The sequence below is a fragment of the Ziziphus jujuba genome, chromosome 1 (genome assembly GCF_031755915.1).
Source record: "Ziziphus jujuba cultivar Dongzao chromosome 1, ASM3175591v1".
In the NCBI taxonomy this organism is placed as follows: domain Eukaryota; kingdom Viridiplantae; phylum Streptophyta; class Magnoliopsida; order Rosales; family Rhamnaceae; genus Ziziphus; species Ziziphus jujuba.
Genome location: NC_083379.1, coordinates 29,454,519 through 29,468,860, shown reverse-complemented (window position 1 = coordinate 29,468,860; position 14,342 = coordinate 29,454,519). Strand labels below are relative to the sequence as shown.

Below are 14,342 nucleotides of genomic sequence, written 5' to 3'. Positions count from 1 at the left end.
TGTTAATGTAAGGTTATGCAACTGTTACTTGCAAAATATGTATTACATAAGTTAATGAATGTTGTACTAATATATATTTACTTATTTTTGGATATTGATATTGATTAGATTAATCGCGTGGAGGCCAAAGTTGATGAATTAAAGAAACATGTGGTTGATTAATTTGATGAGGTCAAGCAGGAGATGGCTGCTTTAAGGACTTGCTTGGTTCTGTTATTGACTACCTAAAGCATCAGGTATCATTTAGAGTTACAGTATACTTTAGGATTTCATTATTATTAAATTATATACTGTAATTCAATGATGATTTGTTGTTAGTTTTTGAAAACAGCAAAATAACCATTGTGCTATGCAGGCCAAACATCAAGTGCACACACAGTCACTGCTATTTTCGGTGTGACGGTCATCCCCTTTGGCACCATCTTATGGCAAGCACAGATGAATGGATTCTGAAGAAGAAGAAGAATTTGATGCACCTATAGACGATGCCAGTGGTAACAAGATGGATGAGGACTGTAAAACACTACTCGATCCTATCGTACTTGGTGGATCCCATGTAGATAATTCATGGGCTTTTGTGTCATATCAGCCATTACAAATGGGCTAGGATATTGCTACTTCGGCCGATAGTCCACAGCGTGACCCATCTATGGAAGGGGAGAGTGACGTGAAATCTTTGATGCATAAATTTGTCGAGAAAAGCCGCTTCAGTAGAGTTTACCACAACATGACCCATTTGTTCCTGAATTCATTTATTTGACACTTTCATACCCTTTTATTATTTTCTACAGCTTCACAATTAATTTCTTCTGCCATGTACAGACTCTATTTTATGAAGTATAAATGATCAAGAGTCAATCTATTTAATGGAACCCCTAAGTTGGCAATCCTAATAACAGTGGTAATTGAGTAATGCTTGTTATGTACTGTTTTCTAATTACCAGCTCCATATTTTTTACTGTTGGAACACAGAATTGATGCACCTTAATGCTCCATTCCTTTTTTTTTCACCTTGATGGATTGCTTAGTTCCAATAAATTGGCTGTTTTAAAAATACATAGAAAATAATTGTGCATTTTCTTATTGGCAAGAATGTTAGGATGTCAAAAGAGATAAACCATGCTATATTAGTATTCTCGAAAATCAATATATTAGGATATCAAAATAGATAAATCATGTCATATTTTAGGACATCTGACATATGCAAAGCATTCATTTCAACATTGAACAGAAATCTTTCAAAATTCCATTGTTAGTTACTTTCAATCTTTGTAAAAATTGAATGGAAAGACACAATAACAATGGTTTTTCTTTGTTTTTGAAGGCCAAAACGATGCCATTTAAGATGAGACCTCCAAGTAATGTTATTCCATTCCCGAAAGATTTGCAGAAGCTCGAGTAATCAAGTATTGCCGCTGTAATGATCAAGAATATTAACAATAGGGTTATAGACTTCTATCACCCTATTGTTAATATTCTTGAACATTAAGGCGGAAATTCCTGAGCGCTTGATTTCTTGCGAATCCTCCATCAACCGAATAACACTACAAGTCAGATCAGCAGTAAATGACACATTTTGGCCTTGGACGACAAAATTTCTAATACTTGTTCTTCTTCTTGTTCGCTAAATCCCATGGCCACTTTTATCACCCTATTGTTAATATTCTTGAACATTAAAGTGGAAATTTCTGAGTGCTCCACTTCTTGCAAATCCTGCATGAACCGAATAACACTACAAGTCGAACCAGCAGTAAACAACATCGTTTTGGCTTTACACAACAATATTTCTAATACTTGTTCTTCTTCTTGTTCGCCCAAGGCCGTGGCCCAATTGTCCTCTGGCTTATTCATTTTCTAATGCATGTCAAGTACAATCTTCAAGCGAGACCAAAGGACAATGTTGACCTGCCAAATAAGCAAAGAATGTTATTGCAAGCAGTGTAATGATGTCTAACCATCCGAACACTATAATATTGTGGTTTTAAATTTTCCCTAAACATCTTTCATTTTAATTGTGTAAAATTGGCTTTTGCTCAATTAGATCAAAGTAATTTTTCCTTCTTACTAGCATAACAAATCATGATCATGATAGTAATTTGAAAATCTGAACATAAATTTCACAAATGTTGTTTTACTAAATTGGATAACAAATAGGAGAAAGAAGAATTGAAAGCTCAAACCCTAAAGAATGGTGCACATGATAGAATGGTACAGTAAATGTATTAGATCAGGGTCGCTACTCACATAAATAAATGACACCTTTTAAATGAAAACATTGAATAAATATGTTTTCATCCAATTCCGCACTTAATTTCATATTTTGCTTGTCTTTATGATTTTATAAGAACCTATACCTAGTGTTTAATGTGAAATGCAGGTTACAAAAGTCAAGGTAATAGACAAATATCTGTAAGGCAATTTTAATTTCCAAAAGTAGTCTTACTTGTTCGTTGATTATATTTTAATTCATAACAACCACATTCAAATATGTTTTTATCCTGTTCCAATGGGCACATTCAAAATTTCTTAAATGCTAAAAACATATAAAAAGTGGAATACATTATATCACGAATATTAAAACATACTAAAAATTCCCATCATCAAATCCTTATGAAGAGGAATTACCTTGAAAATGAAAGGCTTAACATCGTTCACTTCTACTTTATCCATGCTAGGATCCCCAACAAGTCCAAAGAATTATGCTTTAAATATAGGAAAGCGAGTGGCAAGTATCAACTAATGAGCTTTAAAATTTTCATCACCAACCTGAAAAACGATAAGCTTAATGAAATGCATAAATTAGAACCGATACACGTTTTTTATATGAGAAAGAGAGAAATATTTCCTTTGTAAAAAAGCTACACACATACATCATCAAGAATGCATTTAGATGCCGTCAACTAACATGCATAAAATTCAGAACTAAAAAACAATACTTCAACCAAATGCAAGCCAATATTGCTTCGCTTATCCAACACGAGAGTGTGGTGTAACTTTGTTAGCAAACCTTCAGCTAATTTTCGAACAAATAGTTTAAAAGAGAGAAATATTTATTATTCAGTATTATTCAGGATGACTATGTGTAATGGTTCTACTTAATGAAATGGTTTGCAATTTCTTTCAAAAAAATAAATAAATAAGTGAAATTTTTATGGCCTATTAGCTGCCAGATTATGATTGTATTTCCAGTTTGTTCGACTCCAAGAAGTTGTAAAAGTTAGAAACTGAACAGCCAAGAAATTGAGATATATACATTATACAAAAGGCCAAGAGGAACACTACTGGTGCACCAAAATTTATGGAGAGCAATCCTATCTCAGATCTCAGATTTAGTAGAAATATAAACTGATAAACAAATATGAACCACCTAATAGAGCTTATATACTAAAAACCCATTTCCCAGTCGACCAGGAACTTATCAAAACCACTGCAAAACTAGCAAAACATCAACAAAAGAAGATAATAAGGAATGCCCAGATGAATAAAAAAACCACAGATAAAAAGAACACCCAATTGAACACTTAGCTTCTTATAATCTTGCATAAAAACAATACCAAAAAAGGAAAATGGGATTAGACGGGAAAAAAAAAAATGAAGCTTGAAAACCCTGAAAATTCATACCTTGAGCGAATTTGAAGAATGGAAAAAGCAAGAAGAGAAGCCTAGATAAATAAATTAAAAACAAAAAACACACCATAGATCTAAAGAACCCCAAATGAACACTTAACTTCTTATAATCTTGCATAAAAATAGTCCCAGGCAAAAGAAAATTGTTTTAGACAAAAAATAAAGAAATAAAAAAATAAAAAATAAAAATAAAAAACCTGAAACTTGAAAAGCTTGATTCATACCTTGAGGGAGATCAAAAATGGCAAAAGCAAAAAGAGAAGCCCAGATGAATTAAAAAAAAAAAAAAAACCACAGATCCAAAGAATCCCCAATTGAACACTTAGCTTCTTATAATCTTGCATAAAAACAATACCACGCAAAGGAAAAATGGATTAGGAAAAGAAAAAAAAAAAAAGATTGAAAAGCCTGAAAATTCATACCTTGGGCGAGATCGGGAAATGGCAAAAGCAAGAAGAGAAGGCCTTGTTCAGTGCAAACCAAATAAACCCACTATCTAAGACTACAATAATGGTTCCCACTTATATCATAAAAACAAAAATGGGAAACCAAAATTAGAAACATTTTCCCACTTAGAGAGACTCACAGCAGAGTCTTTGGACACCCTACTTGAACTGGGAATTGATGGAATTTGTATGGAATTTTGGTGACTGAAGAGACAAAATGGGGCTGTTTGGCAAAAAGGGAAAGTTAGTGAAGAAAACTTGATGAATGAGAAGAGAAGAACCAGGTTTTTAGGGGAAGGGTTAGGAAGGAGAAAAAAAGAGCCGGCAAAGATTTTGAAGGAGTTTTTGGAAGACTTTGAAAGGTTTTCGAAGGTGAAAGAAAGAAAAAAAATAAAAAATAAAAAATAAAAAAGAAATAATCCTTTGTCATTTAATTTTGATATGAAAGGTATTTTAGAAATATTAAAAAATAAGAGGATAAACAAAAAAGTTACCGAAGAAGTGGATATAAATCCTTAGGGTCCTGCCAACAGGAGCAATGGGCCAAACTTTCCTTACTAATTGTGTTTGTGCTTATTCAATTTCTCACGGTTGGGGTTCAATTTTTGTTTCTATCTTTGTAATTTATGAAATAATTAGCTTCAATACTTGTTTGAAATTCAGGTATTATTCAGGATACAATAATTTTTGACAATATATGTTTGCTTTTAACTTTAATTGCCTCTAGTTTTGCCAATTAACATCATGTGCAAAAGAACTTGGGATCACAATAGCATATTTCGACGTGTTTTATGGACAATATTGTTCCATTAATGTTTTCAGGAAGAATTAAACTTTAAATTAATTGAAGGAGACATCTTAAAAATATATAGACTCACTTCAAAATCATACTAATGAAAAATTATTAGAAACCTTTTTTTTTAATTAGTTTTTCAATTATTTTAAAAGTTGAAACTTAAAATAATATTTAAAATTTGAATGAGTTTATAACAATCATTTAACTTAAGATTTTTTAACCAAAATTATATTAACTTTATCATCTAACTCCTACATGATTGTTTGACAAATTTTATTACTTATTAAAAAATAATAACTTTGCTATTAGATTGTCTAAAAAGACATATAATTTAATTGGTTAAATATTCCTCGAACCACTTTAATATTGAATAATTGGCTATAAACCTTGGTAGTGGAGCAGAAATTTTCAGAGGAATAATAGATAGTGATACAGGATGTATTACTTTCACTTGAAGGAACTTTAAGTCCAAAACTTTAATGGGTTTTTTTGAAAAATAACCACCCTACTAACCAATTTTTGAAAAATGGCAATTTTTTTTTTTTTAAAAAAGTAGCCCACTTTTACTCGCCTGGACGAAAATACCCTTTCATAATGGGTTTTGTTCTTTTTTTTTTTTTTCTCTCTCTCTCTATCAAAACACTTCTTTTTTTCTTTTCTTGTTTTTGTTTTTGTTTTTGTTTTTTTTTTTCCTTTCCTCTACCTTCGAATCCATCGACTCATCTAGGGTTTCTTTCTACTTTCCCTTTCTTTCCCTTTCGGAAACTCAATCATTGTTGCCACCCAGAGACAGAGGAGAAACACACCATTGTCAGCTCTACTTCGATCTGTCATTTGTCGTTGCCACCATCGTCGCACCACTGTTGTCGCCACAGTTGATGAGAATTCTAGTTCGGGCGGTTCCTCTCAATGTGTCTCTACTTTCCTAAATGTTGTCGTTCTCGACAATGTTGTGAGTGAACCTCGTCCTTTTCTACGTTATCACCGTTTTTCTTTTCTACGTTATCACCGCTTTTCTGGTTTCTATACCATAAATTATCAATGTTATTTTTTATTTTTATTTTTCTCTCTTAGCTTTGATTCATTTTCGTGTTAGTATAGTAGTTTGGGTGGTTGGGTCTTTATACTTTCAGAGAGCACATTAGAATTTGGTTGGATTTGCTTTTCTCTTTTTAATGTATAGATCTTTAAATCTGGTTTGTGTTTGGATCTTTGGCGATGTTGGTTCATGTGGTTAGGATTGATAACTGCATCGATTTTGAGGTCAGTTCCTCATACGAAATTTATCTTTTTGGCGAGGAACTGAGGACTTAAGAAAGGAAATGGGTCATTGCAGCGGAAGATAGCTTCGAACTTGAGGACATCTTATATTTTCTCTTACTCATTTAATTTCAGAGTTCTTTTTTAGTATTGTTTTGTTTTGTTTTTTCTTTTTAATTTTCAATTTTTCAAGAATTAAATGTTGTTGCCTTCCGAGATAGTCGGATAGTGCATCTTATTTTGTCTATTGAATTGTAGACTTGGTCTTTGCATGGAAAATGATATCAAATGGGTCCAACCATTATATCGTGATCTTTTCCCTCTTTTCATAAGTATCAATGCTCGCATTTGTGGTTCTCTGAAACATTGAAGTTTTTTATATATTTTTTCCTTATGAACTATGAGGAGCTATTTGATGATTAGTCTATATTGCAAAGTGTTAAATCTTGACAATTTTATTACACTTTTTGTTCTCTTAACTGTTTGGAGATCCTTATGTATCTTCTTTGAACATTTTTTGGTGCTCATAATGTTCAGGGTGTCAATGAATCAGCAGTTTTGAACAGTTTAATTGGACATCCTGTTTTGGTACGTTGAATTTGTATTTTAAGAGTGGGATTCTTTTTGATTATTTTTTCTATCTGATAAGACTGTGTAGAAGGTTCTTCTTTATTCTGAAGTTGTATTTCTCATTTACTTTCAGCCAACTGGTGAAAATGGTGCAACTCGGGCTCCCATAAGCATTGATTTACAGAGGGATTGTTCTTTGAGCAGCAAATTATACAAGGAGTGGACTTTGGTTGGTGCATTGACTGCATCGGGACAAGGAAGTTACTTCCAAGATCCCAAATGATGAAAACAAGCATCATTTCTTTTATGAGGTGGTTTTGGCTATAGAGTCTAGATGGGATTTCAATACAAGATGGATGATTTACATAAATACTTAAATTATTGAGTACTGATATAAGCTTAGATTATTGGCTTGACTTCATTGCAATTTATTTTTTTTAATTTTTATGTAAGCAACTAGGTGCTATATTGCAAGAAGTGAACTTTGTTTTTTTTTTTTTTTCTAGATTTATATAAATCTTTTTATTTATATTTTTCATAAACAATATTAAAGCTCATTTGCCAATTGAGTCAGATTGAATTGCTTCTTTTTTTACCCCAGCCTTGGTTTCAAAAAGAGTTGTAGGATAGAAAGTCCAGCATTAGTTCCCAAAAGAATCAGGTAAATGTCAAATTATATTTATTGCTTTTATTTCTACTTCTTCTTCTTCCTCTCTAACCACGTTTATAATATGGTAATTCAGAAACTTAATTTGAAAATGATATTTGCTTAAACACAATTCTAACATGTACGATATTTTGTGACTTATCATGATGATTGCTTATTTGTGATCCATAGTTTGGAGGTGGGGATGGTTTTATATTTCTATTATTTATGTATTTATGTTTATTGCAAAGAAAATGAAATCCATTGATGCGTTTAGTGGCACATATTTCTGCATTTAGGCTAATGTTATTCGTTAGTCGTCTTATGCATATGCTAGTGTCTTATATTTGTTATGATCCTTTTCCAAACAATTTTATACCCAGTTGGCTTTGCAAACCAATCTCAACAAAGTTAGCATGCAAATTATTCTTAGAGTTTAAGATTAGAGATAATAAGTGCTTCCCCTTTAATGAATCATGTGATCCTCTATTAATGATAATCCTATGCTAGACCTACTATGGCTTGGGCTCACAAAAAATTTTTTTTATATCAAAACTGAAAGAGGAATTATTGATAAGTTAGATATATTGAGAGAATAGGCGAGTTACATTATAAGACCTACCCATTATACAAGAATAAAATTAACTCATTTTAGTTTTTTTACTAATATTGATTTTTTATTTTTTTAGCACTAAAGAAGCAAGTGATGGACCAAGCACAAAATTTGAGATCGTATAGTTGCAAATGACTGCTGAGAAAATTAAAAATAAGGATTTGAAGCTCTCACATACACACACACACATACATACTCACAAAGATAAAGAAATAGAGAGAGGGAGAGATAGAGAAGCATTGGTGGTGGTTTGTTTTCCATTAATGTAAGTTTCTATTTTGAACAAAATAGAAAATGTTATGCATGTTGATGCTACATTAATGCATTAATATTGAATACGGTACGATTTGAAGGTACAGAGTCACTCCCAGAATGAAGCCATTATGGGAATAAGTGATCTGCAATGCAAGTGATCTAAGCGTTCGAAAATAAATGACCGACATTAAAAAATGGAGTTTTTAAAAAATTTGCACTGTAAAGCATAATGTAATCCTTAATATATTTCTGTATGAGTTGTTTTGTTGCAGTGGTGACTGTGGCATTTTAACGCTCAAGTCCATGGAGTTTTTACATGCTAGATTACTATTGACTTTCACACAAGATGACATAGAGTTCCTAAGGAGGAAGTATGCTCATGAGGCTTACAACAAAGAACTAAGCATATGAGCTGGGTGGTGGAGCATTTTTCTTTCCTTTTGTCATGTTTATAGATTCATATTCTTTATTATATTAGACTTTTAATTGTAAAGATAATGGTGGCTTATAATATTCATTTAACAAAGATAACGATGTGGTATTGATGTAAGGATAAGTAATTAACCTTATAGGAAATGTACCATGTTTATTTATTAGAATTCCGTTATGCACAAACGTCTTACGAGCTTAATTGCAAATTTTAAAAAAAATTCCTCTTGTTGGAAAATATTTCCTCTAGGCGGAAAAATTTTCCTCCTGGAGAAAAAATTTTCCTCCAGTCGGAAATCCCATATGGAGATCAATTGAAGCCTCTGGATAAATTTCCGCCAAGTGGAAAATTTTTCCTCCAAGCGGAAATAGTTTTCCTCCTGTTGGAAAAAATTTCCTTCAAGCAACAATCGTTGAATAATTTTTACTCCTATCAGAAACTAATTTCCTCCACTTGGAAAATCAATTTCTAATAGATTATTTAAGTTAATAGTGTGGTAAAAAAATTGAAAGTGGAGACAAATATTATATAAGATGAAGATGGAATTAACAAAAAATGTATTGACATTTAAAATCAATAACCATTTTAAATAAAAGAAAAAATGATATATGTTTGTTTTTCTTTTCAAAATCATTTGGATATTTCATAAAATGGTATGTAAACTAAAGATTTAAAATCAACTCCAGAAAGCCTCTTTTCATTTGGGATTAAGTTCAAAAAAAAAAAAAAGATTGCTAATAAATCTTCCACCGTGGAGTAGAAAATATTATATCCAATATATGAAATAATTATCAAAACATATTAAACCATAACACTAAATTAAAACTTTCTAATTCTAAGCATAAGACAATGGATTCATACATCTCTGCCTATAATGTCCAACACCACCGCATCGGCTACATCTACGTCCAATAACATCTTCACCTTCGGATGGTATGCGTTGCATCCTCGGCCTACCGGCTTGCCTACGTGTTCATCTTGGTAGAAGAACAATACTACTTGCCACGTCATCCGGGGCATGCCATTGTTTTTTATCTAAGAAAGGATAAATGGACTCAACATAAGCTGCACGATATGCTTCTGCGGTGTAGTAATGAGAACACATGCCATAAGGAGCAATTTTATGGTCTCTGCAAGCGGCAATACAATGATCACAAGGATATTGATCAAGATCGAAGACTTTGCATGATCATGTTTTTGATTAGAGATTAACTGTACCCCTCAAACTCCCACCTTCCATAAGAAATTCATGCATATTAATGGCTTTCATACGTAGTCCGATGGACTCCAAATTTCATAGTTTGAGTTGCTCTTCCATATGGTCAGTCATAGGCTTCGTCAATTTTGCACCTGCAGTACGTCGCTCATAAAACCACCTTTGCAGTAAATCCCGTATGTGCTCTATTAACGCTACTATTGGCATCTCTCTAGCATCTAACAAAATGCCATTCAAGCTTTCTACAATATTGGTGGTCATGATAGTGTACCTTCTACATGGACAAAGAGAACATGCCCACCTTGATGGGTCACATGATCGAATGTACTGGGCAGCCCTACTGTTTTTTGCCTCAATTTGCCCCATATAAAACTCAAAATCTTCAACCAAATATGCATTAGCTGCGAGCATGGAACATTGTATTATTGATTCATCTTTCACATGTCCATTTGCTTTAATATTTCTGCTTATATGGTATGTGCATAACGCATGATATGCATTGGGAAAAACTTTACGTAATGCCCTTTCAATAGCAGGGTATCTATTATTCACAAACACCAAATCCGGAAAATCTCCGATGGCATCCTTGAGGTTTTGGAAAAACCATGTATATGCTTGCTCGTTCTCTCCATCTCCAATGCCGAAAGCCAAAGGATATATTTGCTTATTGCCATCCATGCCCGATGCAATATACATGTACCTTTTGTATTTCCCTTTCAATGTAGTTGCATCAATAGCCAACACGAGTCTTATGTGGGATTTAAATCCCCTAATGCTTGCTCCAATCGCCATAAAGAAATATACAAAATTGTTATTATTGTCTATTTTGATACATGTAACTATCCCAGGGTTCTTTGACACTAACTCATAACAGTAGGCAGGTAACTTAGCAAAATTCTCCTCTGGAGATCCCCTAACACTGTTAAGTGCATACTCTTTACCTCTCCATGCTTTGTTGTAGCTTATATTCACCCCATATTTCTGCAAAAAATCATGTTGAATTTCTTTGGGTTTGTAAACACATGCAATACCTTCATATTTAGATCTGATACATTGCCCGATAACCTGGCTACTGGCCTGCTTATGTTCTCGATGCACGATATCTAACGAGCAACTGTGTACATTATCAAAAATTCTCACAACAAATATTTCTCCATTTTTAAATGTGGTTGCACGTAGTCACCATTTACAAGTATTTTCCAAGCATACAACCTTATACCATTGTATAGTTGACCGTGTCACCTTGAACTCCTTATTTTCTCGTGTGCAATAGACACTCAGTTTATTCTGTAAGTCATATTTGTTGCGAAATAATTGTCCAACTACTGTGCTCTCACAGCCAGTGAACTTTGACAAAAAAATGGCCATAGAACCACTTCTGTTGCTCGATGATATGTGGTCACTTGTAGCACGATGAACCCTAACATCATCAACTCCTTCATTGTTTATTTCAGGATGCATGTCATTATCATTGTCCGGCAACTCATGATCAAAATCTACATCATTATGATCAACATCATCCCCTGCTACATTGTAATTCTCATCATGATCAATATTATGCAACTGCTTATACTCCTCATCGTTAGGAAACCGTTCAGCATAGTCACCTCCAACATCAACTCCTTCGTGGATGTTAAATGATGTCCAGGCCCCATGAACATCAACTTGATCTCTAAACTGAGTTTCTTGAACCATAATTTCCTGAGATGTAGCCTGAATAGGTTCAGTACCGGAAACTTGTGGTAGACGAACGCCAATTGGAGGACAAGAAAAATAATGAAGATTACTCCCACTATCCGAAGCAAATGCTGTTTGATGAACATTTCTACATACATGTTCAATTTTCGAAATCCCCTCAACATACAATGGAGGCCGCATCATTGTCATCCCTCCATTCCTCACTTCTTGAAGAAAGCATTTCACATCCCTATCACAGCATATTTATGTAGGATCCAACTTTTCTACACATCGTCCATATATTCATTTTAGCTTTAGCAAATATTCATTTCGATCTATCTCAATAGAATTAAAAATCTCATCATCTAACTCTGATTTTGTGCATCTCTTGCCGACGGAAACCATTATATTTTTACCATTTCTATATTCCCAATTACCACCATCATTTTGTACCAATGTTCCATTATATAAAACCGCAATTACAATATCATCATCTTCCATTTTACTACAAAATTAAATGAATAATGTTAAACTAAATCAATAAATATATAAAATTTTGAATAATACTAAACAAACATATTAACTATATTAAAAAAGTTGATTCTGGTTTTTTTTTTTCGGCCAAATATAGTTTTTTCCTACTGGCGGAAAACTTGCGGAAAATTGGCGAAAAATTAGCGAAAAACTTGCGAAAACTGACAAACTGGAGGAAAATGGCGGAAGTTCATCTTTTTCGCCAAATTTCCTCCGTTTTTACTGTTTTTCGCAATTTTTCAGTTTTACACAAATTTTCCCCCATTTTCAAGCCATATGTCATCTAAGTATCTTTAAAATCACATATAACAGCTCATAAATTAATTTCTTGCATACCCATATTAAATAAAAAGCTTAAAAATTCCAAACTAACAAAAAATACAAGAAAAAAAAGAAACAAAAAAAAGAAAAAAAACACATATTTCCTTACTTTCATCTAATAAGAAAAAAAATAAAATTTTTACCTGAGTTTAGTTTCAGATATGAGAAAATACAAAAAAATGAGAGTGAGAGGAGATGAGATGCAAAAAGTGGCCTGTTAGAGAAACCCTTACATGAACGGTTGTGTAGAAGAAGAAGAAAAGGGTAAAAAAAAACTTTTTGCATAATTTTCAATTTTATCAAGGATATTTTTGTCCCAAGGTGGCTACTTTTTAAAAAAAAAAAAAATTTGCTATTCTTCAAAAATCATGTTACGGCGCGGGGTGGCTATTTTTTGAAATAACCCAACTTTAATTCTATATTGTCTTTGGTTGATGATATATAAAAAAATTTGTTGATTCATGTCATTTCAATTGTGTTTTTTCTTCTAAGAATATCAACAAAGTGTCACATAAACCGGTAAGATATTATGTTTCTAATGAATATGCTGCAATTTTAATGGAGGAGGGACCATCTTGGATCAACCTTTGATCCAATTTAATGTTCGTTTTTATGTTTCTTAATAAAGTTTTGTATTTTACCTTTAGGCTCTTTTGGAAAGTATTAAAATTTAAAAGAAAACTGATTTTTAAGATTTAGTTTCTCGAAAATTAATTTCCAATTAAATAATTTTTCTAATATTATATTTGATAAAAAAATAATAAAGTTAAAACTTGTAAATAATTAAATTTAATATTGTATAATAAATAAGGATAAATTTGTACTTTAAAAAAAATCCTAAAATTACTTTTACTGGATGTTAAAAATAACATTTTTATAGGTGAGAATAACTTTTTCATATATTTTTCCACATAAATGAGAATCTAATTTTGATAGGAATGCCCTCAAGTTCCTTTTCGAACATCCAAAAAAGTTCTGACTAGGGCAATCGTACCAAATTTTCTATTGAAATTTCTACAGAACCTCCCTATAATTTGGATATAATCCCAATTATATCTATGGATAAGAACACTTTTAATAATGTTCAAGAACCTCCCTATAATTTGGATATAATCCCAATTATATCTATGGATAAGAACACTTTTAATAATGTTCAAGGATAACAACAATCTCATTAGCCATTACAACTTTAAATATAAATATATTTTCAAATGTCATAAGTAATGGCTCTCAGACTCGATCATTATAAAGAAAGAAAGATAAGTAACATGGGGTCATAGTACACATCAAGTTTTGTCTACCATAGTAGTTCTACGCGCACAAGTATTTGATACAAGGGAGGAAAATATATATATTTAAGTCATCAGAGCAGTAAAAGAAATATAAATATATACATTGATAGTGGAAGATAAATGTGTGGCGTGGTACCTATAAGTAGTATCGGAGAAGAACAAGACATGTTAAACGAAGGAATATCAATATATAAGAATATATAAATGTATATAAATCTATTTATATATATATATATATATATACTCGAGAATCTATTTATCTTAAAATCTTACTTTCTCTTTTTTAAAGGTTTATTTTGAAAAATACTTTCATAAAACCTATTAAGTATGTTCTTCATTTGAGTAAGATAGAGAGTCTTGGTTTAAAAATATTATTCTTGGAACGAATGATCATAGAATGAAGGTGATTAGAAGAGAAAGGTGACGGAGGAGGACGTACCTGCACATCCTCAGCGGGAACAGGGACATTAGTCTGATGTGGGCTGAATGGGTGTTGGAGCAGTATTGATTTGAGCAAAAGGAACTAATGGCTAGACAACTACTGGAGACAGTGGCGAACTTAGAGTAGAAGTCGCAGGAACGGGATGGCACATGAATTGTGAGGATATGACGAAGAAGTAGAGGATTGGGAGTCATTGTGTGTACAATCTAGACACAAA

The 14,342-nt window shown here is 32.4% G+C and overlaps 1 long non-coding RNA gene across 1 annotated transcript; it reads right to left on the bottom strand.

The window, feature by feature from the left end:
• Positions 1 to 1,200: 1,200 nt before the first annotated feature.
• Positions 1,201 to 4,409, bottom strand: LOC125420643 (uncharacterized). The gene is made up of 3 exons (XR_009635383.1): positions 4,050 to 4,409; positions 2,626 to 2,766; positions 1,201 to 1,905 (listed from the first exon to the last, which is right to left on the bottom strand). It is a non-coding gene; the product is annotated as an uncharacterized LOC125420643 (long non-coding RNA).
• Between the last annotated feature and the right edge of the window lie 9,933 nt (positions 4,410 to 14,342).